Here is a 16,090-nt window from a genome sequence, read left to right on the forward strand (position 1 = left end):
CCTTCCTCAGAACTGTTCTGAGGAAGGGTCACCAGACCCGAAACGTTAAGTCTGTTTTTTTCTTCACAGATGCTGCCAGACCTGCTGAGCTTTTCCAGTAACTTCTGTTTTTGTCCATGATTCCTCTGATGCCCTCCACAATACTGACAATTTCCAGTTCCCTGGACCTAACTGCCTCCTGTTTACCATGGATGTCCAAAACCTTCTATATCTCCATTCCCCACCAGAACGGTCTGTGAGCTCTCAGCTTCTTCCTTGACCAGAGGCTTGAACATTTCCCATCCATCACCACTCTCCTCTGCCTGGCTGAACGTGTTCTCTCACTGAACAATTTCTCTGTTAATTCATCTCACTTCTGTCAAGTCAAAGGAGTGGCTATGGCCACCCGCATGACTCCCAGTTATGCCTGCTTTTTTTATCGGATATGTGGAACAATCCTTGTTCCAGTCCTACACTGGCCCCCTCCCACAACCCTTTCTTCAGTACATACAATCGACGGCTGCTTCAGTGCTGTTTCATGCTCCCGCCAGGACCTTTAAAATTTGTTCATTTTGCCTCCAATTTTCACCCACCTGTACAATATTCATATCACTCATTTCTGACACTTCTCTTCCTTTCCTTGATGTCTCTATCTCAATTTTGGGGAGTAAACTGTCCGCTGCCATCCACTACAAAGCCAATGGCTCCCACAGCTACCTTCACTACAGCTCTCCCTACCCGACGTCCCGCAAAGATTCTGTCCCATTCTCCCAGTTCCCTCGCCTACATCACACCTATTCGGATGATGCCACCTTCCAAAACAGCACTGCTGACATGGCTTGCTTCTTCCATTACCATGCTTTCCCTCCGTCTGTGGTTGACTGGGCCCTCAACTGCATCTGACCCATCACCCGTGCTTCTGTCCTTGGCCCTTCCCATCACTCACCACAGTGCGATCGAGTCCCCCTTGTCATCACTTTTCATCCCACCAGCCTCCGCATTCAAAGGATCATTCTCCGCCATTTCAGACAATTCCAGCAGAACGCCACCACCAAACACATCTCCCCCTCACTCCCCCGTCTGCAATTCGCAAGGATCATTCCCTCAGGGACACCCTAGTCTATTCCTCGACCACTTACACCACCCCCTCTTCCAACGGCACCTTCCCATGTAACCACAGATGGTGCAACACCTGCCTCTTCACCTCCTCCCTGCTCACCATCAAAGGGCCTAAACAATCTTTCCGGGTGAAGGAGCATTTCATCCATACTTCCACCAATCTTGTGTATTGTATTCGCTGCACCCAATGTGGCCTACTCTACATTGGAGAAACCAAATGCAGACTGGGTGACCACTCTGTAGAACGCCTCCGGTCCATGCACAAGCATGACCCTGACCTTCCCGGACTCAGTCACTTTAACATAGTGTCGTGCTCGCGCACTCATTTGTCTCTCCTCGGCATGCTGCAATTTTTTTAAATTCATTGACGGGACAAGGGCATCGCTGGCTAGGCAGCATTTATTGCCCATCCCTAATTGCTCAGAGGGCAGTTCAGAGTCAACCACATTGCTGTGGGTCTGGAGTCACATGTAGATCAGACCTGGTAAGGATGGCAGTTTCCTTCCCTAAGGGACATTAGTGAACCAGATAGGGTTTTCCAACAATTGACAATGGAACCATGGTCATCATTAGAATTCAAATTCCACCATCTGCCATGGCGGGACTTGAACCCGGGTCCCCACAACATTATCTGGGTCTCTGGATTAACAGTCCAGCGATAATACCACTAGGCCATTGCCTCCCCATTTGCAATGCTCCAGCGAATCACAGCGCAAACTGGAGGAACAACATTTCATCTCCAGACTAGGCACTTTACAGCCAAACTTAATATTGACTTCAACACATTCAAATTGTAAAACAAACCCCTAGTTCTTCCCTTTCTTTTAGCTTTTCTGTGACCATGTCCACTCTTCCCTCCCCCACCACAGTGGGATTATTTGATCTTTCAAGTCTGGTAGTCAGACACACCACTGTTCTGCCATTCTCACATTCCGATCACTTAATCTGAGCTATCAACTTCCTTTCTCCACCGCTCCCCCCCACCAACTACAGCATAAATGCTGCCCCCTCCATACTTCACTTCAGCTCTGATGAACAGTCATTCAGTCTCGAAATGTAGTTTGCTCTCTCTCCATGGATGCTGTCTGATCCGCTGTGATCTCCAGCATCTGTTGTTTTCAGACCAATTTTCACTGTTTTACAAAGAGAAATGCTTTTCCTAGGAAATTATCAGACGTATTTGAAGTGGGATGTCTTCTGTAATGATGAGAACATTGTATATTGTGTTCAGAATATAGATGACATTTTTTCCTTTAATAGTTTTCTAATTATTTTAGACACTTGGAATTTTTTTGAAACAATGGGGGAACATGAATCTGTTAATGATCAGTTAAATTAGAATTTGTAGTTTTTTATTTTATTTCTTTAGATTGGTTTTGGAAAGACTTACCAAAAATTGCAATTTAAAGATGAGAAAAACCTGTTAATGTCTGGTTAACTACATTGTTAAATTTATTAATGTCTTTATTAAAGTTAATAAGAAACAGATGGTGGTGGCTATTACTTATCTAAGCACACACATTAATAGGGAGCACCTATATTACTGGGAGTAGAAAGAGCTACAAGACTGGGCAGTCTATAAACTCTGTTTCATCAGCTGGCTTGGATCCAGACTGACATCGACCTTGGTCTCCAACTAGTCACAATATAGCATGTAGACACAACATCCAATATGCATTAGCAATCTGTATAAATAACAGTGCCAACATGCACGTGGTACAAGAAGTATATAAATTAGTGGAATGTATGGCAAATAAGATTCTCTGGCTTTATGATTCAAATGGTTTTTTCTCCTTTATCCAATATTTGCAAGAACAATGTCAAATTGAAGGAGGATGGACAGTTTAATAAGTGATTTAGGAAGGCAAATGGGATGCTTGCCTTAAATAATTTAAGGCATAGATTATAGAAGTAGGGTGGGTTTGTCAGAGGTGTACAGTGCTTTAGTTAGGTCAAAGCGGGAGTACTGTATGCAGTTCTGGTCACTGCAATTATAGGAAGGATGTGACTGCACTGGAGGGGGTGCAGAGGCGATGCTGCCTGGGATGGATCATCTTAGCTATGAAGAGAGGCTGGATAAGCTCTGGTTGTTTTTTTTTGGAGCAGAAAAGGCTGAGCACGCTCCATCAATGAGTACCACATTTGTTTTTAATCAGCTAAATGTATCCTAAAAGGCTAATTCCTTTCAGAAATCTTCTTACATTGAAATTGAGATTTTCTAACTTAATTATTATTTAGAACACTCTGATCACTGTTTTGCAAACTTGTTTTTGTCAAGATTAGGACCATAAGAACCAAAGCAAACCATTTCATCCATTGAGACTGTTTGGAAACTTTACTTTGCAGCATTTCCTTTAATATCTAGCTATTAAATCTGATTTTGACAGATTTCTAAAACAATCAATTGCTTTATCACTAGTTATAGAGTCTTAGAGTCGTACAGCATGGAAACAGACCCTTCAATCCAAACCATGTTCCCAAACTAAATTAGTGTCACCTGCCTGCGCTTATCCCATATCCATCCAAACTTTTCTTATTCATGTAATTATCCAAATGTCTTTTAAATTTTGTAACTGTACCTGCATCCATCACTTGCTCCGGCAGCTCATTCCACACACGAACCATTCTCTGTGTAAAAATGTTGTCGCTCACATCCTTTTTAAATCTTTCGTCTCTCATCTTAAAAATATGCTCTGTAGTTTTGAACTCCCCCACCCTAGGGAAAAGACCCTTGTCATTGATCTTGTCTATGCCCCTCATGATTTTGTGAACCTCTATAAGGTCACCCCTTAGCTTCTGACAGTCCATGTAAAACAGCAATCAATCAAATCAGATCAACCTCCATCAATCCTCCGCTGCCCTTAAAGATTTCATATAAGGCAACTGGATCTACTGCATTATCTTTTCACTCCTCTGCTTCCCTCTCTTACATTTCCTCAACCTCCTACGCTCCAGTGAAAAAAGCCCCAGCCTTTCCATCCTATTTTTATATCTCAAACCCTCCATTCCCAGAAACATCCTGGTAAATCTTTTCTGAACCCTCTTCAGTTTAACAATATCCATCCTATAACAGGGCAACGAGAATTGCACACAGTACTCCAGAAGATGCCTTACCAACATCCTGGAAAGATTTGCTAACTTCTACTGTCTTCTGCACGTGCAAGACTTTCCTATTGTATTTCTGAAATTTCTAGATCTAATTCTTAGGTGATAACCCGATCCTACATTCCCCAACCAAGACATATAGCTTCATTCTGGCTACTCTACCTGTTCCCTTTAATAACTTGAAAATCTCAATACTTTCCAGGAAATGAAACCTTATTTGTGTGAAGTCTGCTGCTGAACCCTTGTTCATGCCTTCATTATCTTTAGACTCCAATGCACTCCTGGCTGGACTCCCACATTCAGCAAACGCGGGTTATCCAGAACTCTGCTAACTATGTCCTTACTTGCACTAAGACCCATTCATCCCTATGCTCTCAGAAAGTGACATTTTGAAATTGAAATTCCTATCCTGGCCGCAGGATTCCTAATAACTTTTTTGATTTGATTTGATTTATTATTGTCACATGTACCAAGATACAGTGAAAAGTATTGTTTTGCATGCTATCCAGGCAAATCACACCCTACATATGTACATCAGGGTAATAGAACAGCACTGTATCTTCTTCCAGTCTCAGAATCCCAGAGATAATTACGCTGATATAATTCTGGTGCCCCAAGCATCCCCAACATAAATCATTCCTTCCTCGGTGGATGCCTCCAGTTGCCAAGGCCCTAAACCCTGGAATTTCCTGCTTAAACCAGTCTGCCACTTTCCTTATTAAAAACCAAAAGAACTGCAGATGCTGTAAATCAGGAACAACAACAGAAGTTGCTGGAAGCTCACCAAGTCTGGCAGCACCTGCTGAGCTTCCAGCAACTTCTGTTTTTGTTACCACTTTCCTTCTTTGAGACATTCCTTAAAACCTACGTTTTTGAATTTACTTGTTATTATAACTGATATCACCTTATGTGGCTCAGTATCAATGTTTTAAAATACTAATATCCCATATCACTTTGTAGTTGCATTATATTAAAGAAATTATTCAAGTTTTTGTTAATGTAGTATCACTCCTCATAATTTAATCCTTTGGATCCGGGTATCATTCTGAGACAAACATGCTGCACTCCCTTCAAAACCAATATATCATAGTTAAATAAATAAACATTTGGAATGATAAATCACCAGACTCAAAACGTTAACTCTGCTTTCTCCCTATAGATGCTGCCAGTCCTGCTGAGTTTCATAAGCAGTTTTTGTTTTTATTTCATATCCTTATTAATGTTTGGTGCCTAGAACTGAAATCCCATGTGTGATCGAACCAAGACTTTGAATAACTAAATGATAGTTTCTACATTTTTGCATTCTAGTCCTGTGAGAAATAATGGTTAGCATTAGCCCTTTTGATTTGACATTCTGATGATCTCTCTCTCTCTCTTTGGGTCTCCAACATATCTCACTTTAAATCATTTATAAATCCTCTGTTCTATCCTTTTACAGTTCACTTAATTGATTACTGTCACTTTGTAATTTTACATTTCCATCAATCCTGCTTACAATGCAGCCAATGTTTATATTATCAGCAGATCTGGATGTGGCTTTCTATCATCTAATTTATCTCATTAATGAACATGGTGAAAAGTTGAGGTTGCAACACATTTCTTGCAAAATACCACCAGATACATTTTGTCAATTGAGTTTGTTCATTCACTGGCATTATCTTCTTCCCAGTAGATTGACTGCCATTGGATCAAGCACAACAACGCCCCTAGTTCCTCCAGAGGCTAAGGAAATTTGGCATGTCTACAAAGACTCTTACCAATTTTTATTGATTCACCATAGAAAACATCCTATCTGGGTGCATGACAATGTGGTACGATAAATGCTTTTCCCAAGACCACAAGAAACTCAAGAGAGTCATGAGCCTAGCCCAGTCCATCAGGCAAACCACCCTTCCTTCCACTGACTCCACCTATACTTCCCGCTGCGTCATGAAAGCAACCAGCATTATCAAAGACCCCACCCACCCCAGTTATATTCACTTCCACCCTCTTCCATCGGGCAGAAGATATAAAAGTTTGAATGCACGTACGTGCAGATTCAATAACAGCTTCTTCCCCAATGTTATCAGATTTTTGAATGGACCTCTCATATATTAATTCTGATCTCTTGTTCTCTGCACCTTCTCTGTGGCTATAACACTGTATTCTGATTTGATTTATTATTGTCACACGTACCTAATTACAGTAAAAAGCTTTGTTCTGCATGCATTACAGGCACTCTGTTCTGCTACCCGGATACACTTTATATGGTACAATCTGCCTGTATAACACGCAAAACAACACTTTTCACTATATCTCAGTACACAGAGTCATAGAAATAAACAGCATGGAAACAGACCCTTCAGTCAAACTCGTTCATGCCAACCAGATATCCTAAATTAATCTAGTCCCATTTGCCACCATTTGGCCCATAAGCTTCTAAACCTTTCCTATTCATATACCCATCTAAATACCTTTTACATATTGTAATTGTACCAGCCTCCACCACTTCCTCTGGCAGCTTTTTCCAAACACACATCACCCTCTGCTGAAAACGTTGCCCCTTAGATCTCTTTTAAATCTTTCCCCTCTCACCTTAAACCTATGCCCTATAGTTTTGGATTCTCTCACCCCAGGGAAAAAACCTTGTCTATTTACCCTATCCATGCCCCTCATGATTTTATAAACCTCTATAAGGTCACCCCTTAGCCTTGAACGGTCCAGGTAAAATAGCAATAAATCAAATCAGATCAACCTCCATCAATCCTCTGCTGCCCTTAAAGATTTCATATAAGGCAACTGGACATAGTCCATTATCTTTTCACTCCTCTGCTTCTCTCTCCTACATTTTCCAATGAGAATATCTGCCATTTAACTCTACTCTCTGTCTTCACCACTCAGCTAATTTCCTAACCAGGTCAACAGTTCAATTCTGTGAAACATTCTTTCATGAAGGAATTTAGGAAATAACTTACAGAACTCCACATTAATAACATCTATGGATGTCCCTGTCTACTACTTTAGCCATCTCTTCAAAAATTTCAATCAGGTTTTTCAGGCGTAATATTACCTTCAAAAATCCTTTTGGATCAGCTGATATTTTTCAAGATGTTCAGAACCCTATCCTTTCTTACAAACTGTAACTAATTCTCAACAACAGATGTTAGGTTAACTTAATTGTTAGTTAGCTCTTAGTTCCCTGGTTTCCCTCTCTCTTCTTTCTTAGGTATCCTTTTGGTGCAGTGAATAAGCAAACTGTTTATTGAACACAGACTTCACAGAGGAAGTTCTGAGGAAGGGTCACCGGACCCGAAACGGTAACTCTGTTTTCTCCTCCACAGATGCTGCCAGACCTGCTGAGCTTTTCCAGCAACTTTGTTTTTGTACAGACTTCACAGACTTTATATTACTACAACTTTAAAAAGCTTTGGAAAGACAGTGGGGATAATATTAACTCTTATTCTCAGAGTTTTAGTAAATTAACTGCTTGTTTTGCATGTCCCCAGAGGTGAGATTGACATGATTTTGACAACATTTGACCAAATATGGCAGTAAGGAGCTCTGCAAAACTGAAGTCAGTGAGAATCAGGGGGAAACTCTCCACTATTTGAAATAGCTAGCATAAAAGAAGACGATTATTATTGTTGGAGGCTAATCATCTCAGTTCCAACTTCAATGATCGTCACTGTATCATTTGGGCAAAATTTGGAATGTTTACTGATAATTGCATAGTGTTCAGAACATTTCCTGCACCAGCCACCTAAATACTGTGGCTACTAGAGAGGGCTATCTCCTGATTCACCAAAGTCTGCCTTCAAGTGCAAATCAGTCTTGTGACAAAATGCTCTCTCTATTTGTCTGGCTGAGTGTAACTACAAAAAAGTGTCCACAAAACTTGACATAATCCAGGATAGAGTCGGCCACATGACTGGAAGACAGGACCAGGAAATCAGGTGACGTGAAATTTGATATCTTAATCTAGTCTATAGTTACTATCGTCAAAGGCTATATATACTATTTCATATACAATTGTGTCTTTAACAAACCCCAGACTTTGGGGAGGTGATGGAATAGTGTCACTGGACTGTAATCCAGAAGCCCAGGCTCTAATGGCCTGCAGACAGGGCCATAGCTGAGGATGAAATTTGAACTCAATAAAAACTTGGAATAAAAAGGCCTAGTGGCCACCTTGTGACCACTCTCAACTGTTGTTAAAATCCCATTTGGTTCACTTATGCTGTTTAGAGAAGGAAATCTGCCATCCTTACTTGATTTGGCCCACGTGTGCCTCCAGACACACAGAAATATGGCCGAGTCTTAAGTGCCCTCCAAGCAATTAGCAATTGGCAATATGACACCCACATCTGATGAACAGTTTTTTTTAAAACATTGCTTTGTTTGGCTTCCTTTACACACTGGATCAACAAGCAGCCATGCATTACATTTAGCAACTCTTGAACTAAAAACATTTGGGTTTGTTCTGTTTACATAAGGTTATTTGAAGTCTACTATTAAGCTAAATTACATATTCTCATAAAACATACATTTTCCACCCTTCTATATTGCAAACTGCTCTCTTTATGGTTTTGTTATAGGCTTTGTGGTCTACAACATATCCCTGGAGCCATCTTGAATTTTTCTACACTCTAGATCATTTTGAAGTTTTCCATTTTCCTTACAATCAATGTCTTTTACCTCCCAGGTATTCTTGACGTACAGCATTAAACCATCCCCTTTCCTGCCCACTGTGGTTTTTTGAAAGCTCTGCGTACCTCAATGTCAAATTGATTTCCATCCTTTGAATTTAGCAATATTTTCAATTCTCGGAGTCCATAAATCACCAAAAACATTAATGCACAACTTCTAACTGCCAGTTACAATGGCAAATGCCAGCCAGGCAACTTCTGACAATACTTCACCGCCACCCCAAATGTACCTTTGACGCCCCCCCAGCCTGGACAACTGCTCCTCACCACTTACTATCACAAAAGAAAAGGGTAAGTTGTAATTGATAGAAGAAATATTGAGCTTCATTATAGGCTACAAGCTTTGACATTGATTAAACATAACAAATAATGCACAAATATTGTCTTGTACTGGATTTTAAAAGCATCTTGCATTTTTACAGCACCATTAACGTAGAAAATCATCCTACAGGAACGTAATTAGTGAAAAAAGGTATCAAGTCAAAAAAGAACATATGAAGGCAATGGACAAAAAGCTTGGCCAAAGGTAAAGAAGAACAAAGAAAAAAACAATCCAGCACAGGAACAGGCCCTTCGGCCCTCCAAGCCTGCACTGACACATTTTTCCCTTCCATACTCAAGGTGTTTTCACTTAAAAGATCTGCGTCACTCTATTCCCTCCCTATTCATGTATTTGTCCAGCTGCTTCTTGAATGCTGCTTCCACCACCTCCTCTGGCAGCATATTCCAGGCACTCATAACCCTTTGTGTGAAAAACTTGCCTCACACGTCTCTTTTAAACTTTCTCCCCTCGCAACTTGAACCTGTGTCCTATAGTAATAGACCCCTCCACCCTGGGAAAAAGCCTCATACTTTCCACTCTATCCATGCCATTCACAATCTTATAAACGTCTATCACGTCACCCCTCAACCTCCAGTGAAAGCAATCCAGCCTTTCTTCATAGCTAAAATCCCCCATACCAGGTAACATCCTGGTAAACCTTTTCTCTACCCTCTCCAAAGCATCCACATCCTTCTGGTAGTGTGGTGACTAGAACTGTACACAATATTCCAAGCATGACCTAACTAAAGTTCTCTAAGTAAGTTTTAAAGAGGATCTTAAAGGAGAAAAGAAATGGGGGTGGTAGCCGCAGAGATGGACAGGAAGTAAATTCCACATCTTACAGACTGGTTGGCTGAAAGCCCGGTCACCAATGATGAGGTGAACAAAAATGCACAGGTACAAAGGTCAAAATGGGAAGAATGAAGAATTAATGGAAGATTTAAGGCTGGAGGATATTACAGAGGTTACAAATGGAAAGTAGGCCCGGGAGGGACATGACAAGAGGATCAGAATTCTAAAATTAAGAAGTTGAGGAACAAAGTAGCTCAGTGAGAACAGAGTTGATTCATTAAGGGGGCTTTCGAGAATTAGAATATGGGCTACAGCTTTTGGGATTAGCTTCAGTTTTTACAGTGTAGAACACCAGTGGCTGGCCAGAACAGTATTCAAGTAGTTCAGTTATAAAAGTAACAAATCCACCGATAGGGATTTCAACAGCGGATGGGCTGAGTTGTGGTGGAGCTAAGCAAGATTATAATGATGAGCATAGACTGATCTTGGTGCTAATGATGAGGATATAGTCACAGAAGTTCAGCTAAGGGTCAAATAGGGCACTAAGGTTAGAGATGGTTAGCTTCAGACGGAGACAGTAGCCAGGAGGAGAGACAGAATCTGTGACAAGGGAAAAAAATTGTGGTGGGAACCAAAGATGATGGCTCCCTGTCCACCCAAAATGCACACAAGGGATCCTCTGGCTACAAATTGTACTCCAATTGTTGTAACAGAAACATACAAACAGTTAAGCTTGTATCTACACACACAACAACCAAACATTTACACAAAGGAAGAAACTGAACTGCTTTGGATGACAGATGTAGACTGAAGCCTCAATGGTCTATCATTGCACCCTGATGGTAGATTGAAGCTACTGCATCTCTGTTGCTGACTGGAATGATTGTATTCATGTTACTTAGTTGTTTTGAGTATCCATCACATTTTGACATGTTTTATTAATTTTAAATAACCTAAAGCTATGAATAATTCTGAATTTAAAAAATTGTTTTTCATCGCACTGACTGCATCCCATTGTCATCAACTGAAGTCTGATTTGAGTCTGACTTGTACCTTCAGCTGAATGCACCAAATAACTGACCAAAATTTTCACTGCTCCTTCTACTTAACAGGCTAGTTTGGCATTTTTAGTCCTCCAACTTAAACACTTTGCTGCAATTCTGAACCTACAGCAGAATGTGCAAAGTAGTACAAATAATAGGATTATGTCATTTGGTGCTCAGTGGTAAGATTACCGATAAATATCACCCATTTTCCCAAATATTAAACACGTTCACCATTCAGACATTTAGCATGAAAATTTTTACAGAAGCTCATTTTATATCAACGGATTGCTTCATTTAGCAGCAGTGCTAAATTTTCTTCCATCATATTTTTGATGTTAAATTTAAATAGGCTTTCATGTAAAATAAATCCAATTTTCAGTACTTACCTTGTACAGACAGTTCATACAAAAATGACTTTGAAGTAAGGCTATCGGTAGAATTTCATTCATAGCATTGAGTATTCACTCTTATTAAATGCGTACTGAATTTACAAGTTATTTACACTGATGTCATTCCATGTTCTTTCCTTCATACCAGTCATAGCAAGGCACCCTGGAAGAGGTTAAAAAAAAGTCCAGTGCAAAGGTAAAGTACTCCAGATGCTGGATCTTTGCAATAAATGCTGCAAATAGTCAGAGTCTTAGCACCTGTGAAGAAAGAGAAATTGTCCCTGGCTCCTCAAGTCTTACTCAGGAAAAGATGTCCCCAAAGTTTTAGTCCAGGATGCTAGGTTGATTTGATTTGATTTATTATTGTCACATGCACTGAGATCCAGTGAAAAATATTGTGTGCTAACTAAACAAATCAGACTTTACGTAAGTGCATCATGGTAACAGAACAGAATGCCGAATATAGTGTTACAGCTACAGAGAAGGTGCAGAGAAAGATCCAACTCTAAAATATAAGAGGTCCATTCTTAAATTTGATAACAGTGAGGAAGAAGCTGTCCTTAAATCTGTTGGTATGTATTTTCAAACTGTTGTTACTTCTGCCTGATGGAAGAGGGTAAAAGAGAGTATAATCGGGGTGGAAGGGGTCTTTAATTATGTTGGCTGCTTTCCCAAGGCAGCAGGAAGTGTAGATGGAGTCAATGGAAGGAATGTTGGTTTTGGTGATGGACTGGACTGCGTTCACAACTCTTTGTAATTTCTTGCAGTTTGGGGCAGAGCAGTTGCCATACCAAGCTGTGATGCATCTGGATAGGATGCTTTCTATGATGTATTTATAAAAATTGGTTAGTGCCTTTGTGGACATGCTGAATTTCCTTGGTCTTCTGAGGAAATAGAAACGTTGGTGTGCTTTCTTGACTGTAGCGTTGAGGTGGAAGAGCCAAGACAGATTGTTGGTGGTACTTATTTCTAGGAACTTGAAGCTCTCAACCACCTCCACCTCAGCACCATTGATACAGACAGGATGTGTCCTCCACTCCACTTCCTGAAATGTATGATCAGCTCTTTCATTTTGCTGACACTGAGGGAGAGATTGTTGTCTTTACACACACCATTAAGCTGTCTATCTCTTTTCTGTGCTCCGTCTCATCGTTGTTTGAGATCGAACCCACTGCAGTGGTGTCATTGGCAAATTTGTAAATGGAGTTAGAGCCAAATTTGGCCACACATTTGTGAATATATAAGGAGTATAATAATGAGCCATGCGGGGCTCCAGCGTTGAGGATTATTGTAGAGGAGGTGTTGTCACCTATCCTTTTTCTTCTAATGTCTGCTGTTTTTCTTTTTTTTCTCATTCTTCTTTTGTTTAAAGCCTTTTGCAGCAAGTTATTCGGCAACATCGGCACAGCAGCAAGAGCAGGCCATGCACGGAATGGCGGCAGCCTCCCAGAAGGCTGAGGCAGATGTGGCCTCTCCCGGCAATTGGAGGTGACAGCAAGGACATTCTCCTGGCATTCGAGGCCAGTGGCAGCGGTGGCAAAGCTCCTTGAGTGATCGGAGGCAGCAGTGGCAAGAATACAGTTCCTTCCCGTGCTTAATGCAAGACTCGCAGGCTGACCAAGATTTCAGGCCATGGCTAAGCCCAAGTGCCTGCATCAGTGGTTCCAACATACTTTATGAAGACTAGACTTAGACTTTGCGATCTGGACATTTTTCTTACTTTTTGGTTTTCTTTTATTTCTGCTGCTTTTTTTGAGATTCTGGTTGTATAAGCAAGATGGCGCCAGAGAATGGCGACTCAGTACACTTTTCACTGTACTCATGTATTACTATTCTTGAGTACAAGTGACAATAAAATCTAATTCTATATCTAATTGAGTGCAGTCTGCGGGTCAGAAAGTCGAGGATCCAGTTACAGAGCGGGGAGCAGAGTCCCAGGTCTCAGAGTTTGGAGTTGAGTTTTATTGGAATTATGGTGTTGAAGATGGAGTTGAAGTCATTAAATAGGAGTCTGACGTAATTGTCCTTGTTATCCAGATGTTCCATGGATGAGCGTAGGCCCAGGGAGATGGTGTCTGCCATTGTCCTATCGTGATGGTGGGTGAAGTGTAGCAGATCAAGGCAATCTGGGAGGCTGGAGTTGGTGTGTGTCATTATTAACCTCTCAAAGTACTTTATTGATATTTGTAAACCGATACCTGCCTGTCCTCATTATTTTTATGATCTTGCTGAAGTCATAAATCTATTTGTTTAAACCTTGCAATTGGTAACTATGTTTTATTTTCTTTACTCAGAGAGTAGTAAGGGCGTGGAATGCCCTGCCTGCAACAGTAGTAGACTCGCCAACTTTAAGGGCATTTAAATGGTCATTGGATAAACATATGGATGATAATGGAATAGTGTAGGTTAGATGGGCTTCAGATTGGTTTCACAGGTCGGTGCAACATCGAGGGCCGAAGGGCCTGTACTGCGCTGTAATGTTCTATGTTCTATGTTATTAGTACTCACTACAAAAGCAGATTAGATGCTAGGAATCCTGCAGTGAGAAATTCACAACCTGTCTCCCCAAAGACCATCTACAAGGAACAAGTCAGGACTATGATGGGATACTCTCCAATTGTCTGGATGGGTCCAACTCCTACAACACTCAAGAAACTTGACACCATCCAGGACAAAGGAGCCCACTTGATTAGCACCACAAACATTTATTCCCCCCAACACCAGTGTTCAGTAGCAGCAGTGTACCATCTACAAGATACAGGGATTCACCAAGGCTCCTTTGACAGCACATTCAAAATCCATGACCCCTAACTCAAAGGACAAGGGCAGCAGATATATGGAAACACCACCACCTGAAAGTTCCCCTCCAAATCATTCACCATCCAGATTTGAAAACATATTGCCATTCCTCTAGTGTCATTGGGTCAAAATCTTAAGACTCCCTCTAAAGGTACTGTGAATATACCTGCACCAAATGGATTGCAGTATTTCATGGTAGCAGCTCACCATCACTCTCTCAGTGGCAACTAGGGATGGACAATAAACACTGGCCCAGGTAGAGATCTCCACATCCCATGAGTGAATAAAACAAACTTCACACCTATTCTATGACTGACTCTGCACAACATAAATTAGCCAAGTGGTTGTTTGAGTTGGCACAACCAGTTCTAAATGAGTTTTCCACATACGCTTTGAAAGATTCCACATTCACTGAGACCATATAAAACCTACACATTGAGAGCAATAATATATACGTGTTATTTAGACGTTTACAGCTTTTTTTCACCAACATGCTCCTCAAAGATGTAATTTGTATAATGCCACTATATCATTGCAATCTAGATGAACCATCTTGTCTGAATCTGCATTCATCACACTCATGAACTTCACAATTTGTGCTGTAGGGTTAGAGTCATAGGGTCATAGAGATATACAGCAGAGAAATAGATCCTTCGGTCCAACTCGCCCATGCCAACCAAAAATCCTAAATAAATCTAATCCCATTTGCCAGCATTTAGCCCATATCCCTCTAAACCCTTCCTATTCATATACCCATCCGGATGCCTTTAAACGAACTCCGATGTCCAGAGATACTTGAAACCAGACAGCAAAGGCAGCAGCTGTGCAGGTTTCTGCTGGTCAGCTTGAATGACACCATGGATGCCCAAATAGATGTCATTGCCTTGGGATTTCCTGTATAACCAGTCCTTGCTAACATGTTTGTTTGGTTACCATAAAAAATGCATCTTCGATGGAAAGACCACAAGCCTCCTGCCCCATGACGATTTTCAATGTATAGATGATACGTTTCCAAATTTGAATCCACAGTTGCAGTGTCCTAGCCATCAGCCCACCGTGTAATTTTTATGTTGAGATAGGTCATATGAAAACTCTCCTGCATGATAACAAAACTCTGATCAAATCATTACTCAAAAGTCAAGAAGGGCCAATGTCTACCACCTTTGGCCCCAAGTAGTGCCCAGTCTACCGCACAGTACGCAGGATTGGGAAGGTGTCTCAAAAATTGGAATAAGCTAAAGTTTAAGCTAGTTTTTCGTGTGAAATAAAGCTTTTTTTTGGCAAAAACGTCTGTACAGATCACTGTCTTGGCAAGTGCAAGGTTGCACTCCCTGGACAAATACTCAAGCCCTAACTGTACAGCGATCTTGTGGCCACCTTCCACCACCCACTGCACCCTCGAAATCTAAGCCCAACAGGCAGGCCCTGCAACCAAGTCTCAAAGTGTGAAGGACAGAAAACACTGCATAATCAATTCTTCACTCAATCACGTACAGTACAATGAACATATCCATTTTCTTTGCAGCCTCAGTGGAAAAGTGCATTGATTTTCCAAAATATTGACACTGGGTCAGAAAGTTTCAGTCAGCAAATTAATAAGTGGAATAGTTTTGCAAACTTCATTGCAACATAAAATATATTATTACACTGTAAGTCAGGTTAAGCTTTATCCAGGCTTTAAGGTTTCTCTGCCTTTTTAAATTTCATCAAATGAACTTTAAGCCAAGTCTGTTCAGATGAACATCAAACATTCCACACTAACATAACAGAAGGTTTCCATGATGTCTTAGACAATATTCTGCCCTCCACCAATTAAAAGCCCATAAGCATAAATCAATCTAATTTCACAAATTA

The 16,090-nt window shown here is 40.9% G+C and overlaps 2 protein-coding genes across 5 annotated transcripts in view; both read right to left on the reverse strand.

Annotated features, from left to right (window-relative positions):
- LOC109921859 (sodium channel protein type 4 subunit alpha-like) overlaps positions 1 to 16,090 on the reverse strand; it is a 1,322,739-nt gene that overhangs the window by 350,188 nt on the left and 956,461 nt on the right. The window lies entirely within an intron of this gene.
- The window catches only part of xylb (xylulokinase homolog (H. influenzae)), a 254,231-nt gene that overhangs the window by 182,058 nt on the left and 56,083 nt on the right, over positions 1 to 16,090 (reverse strand). The gene's annotated exons all lie outside the window — the stretch shown is intronic.

The sequence above is a fragment of the Rhincodon typus genome, chromosome 2, assembly GCF_021869965.1.
Source record: "Rhincodon typus isolate 14 chromosome 2, sRhiTyp1.1, whole genome shotgun sequence".
Taxonomy (NCBI): Eukaryota; Metazoa; Chordata; class Chondrichthyes; order Orectolobiformes; family Rhincodontidae; genus Rhincodon; species Rhincodon typus.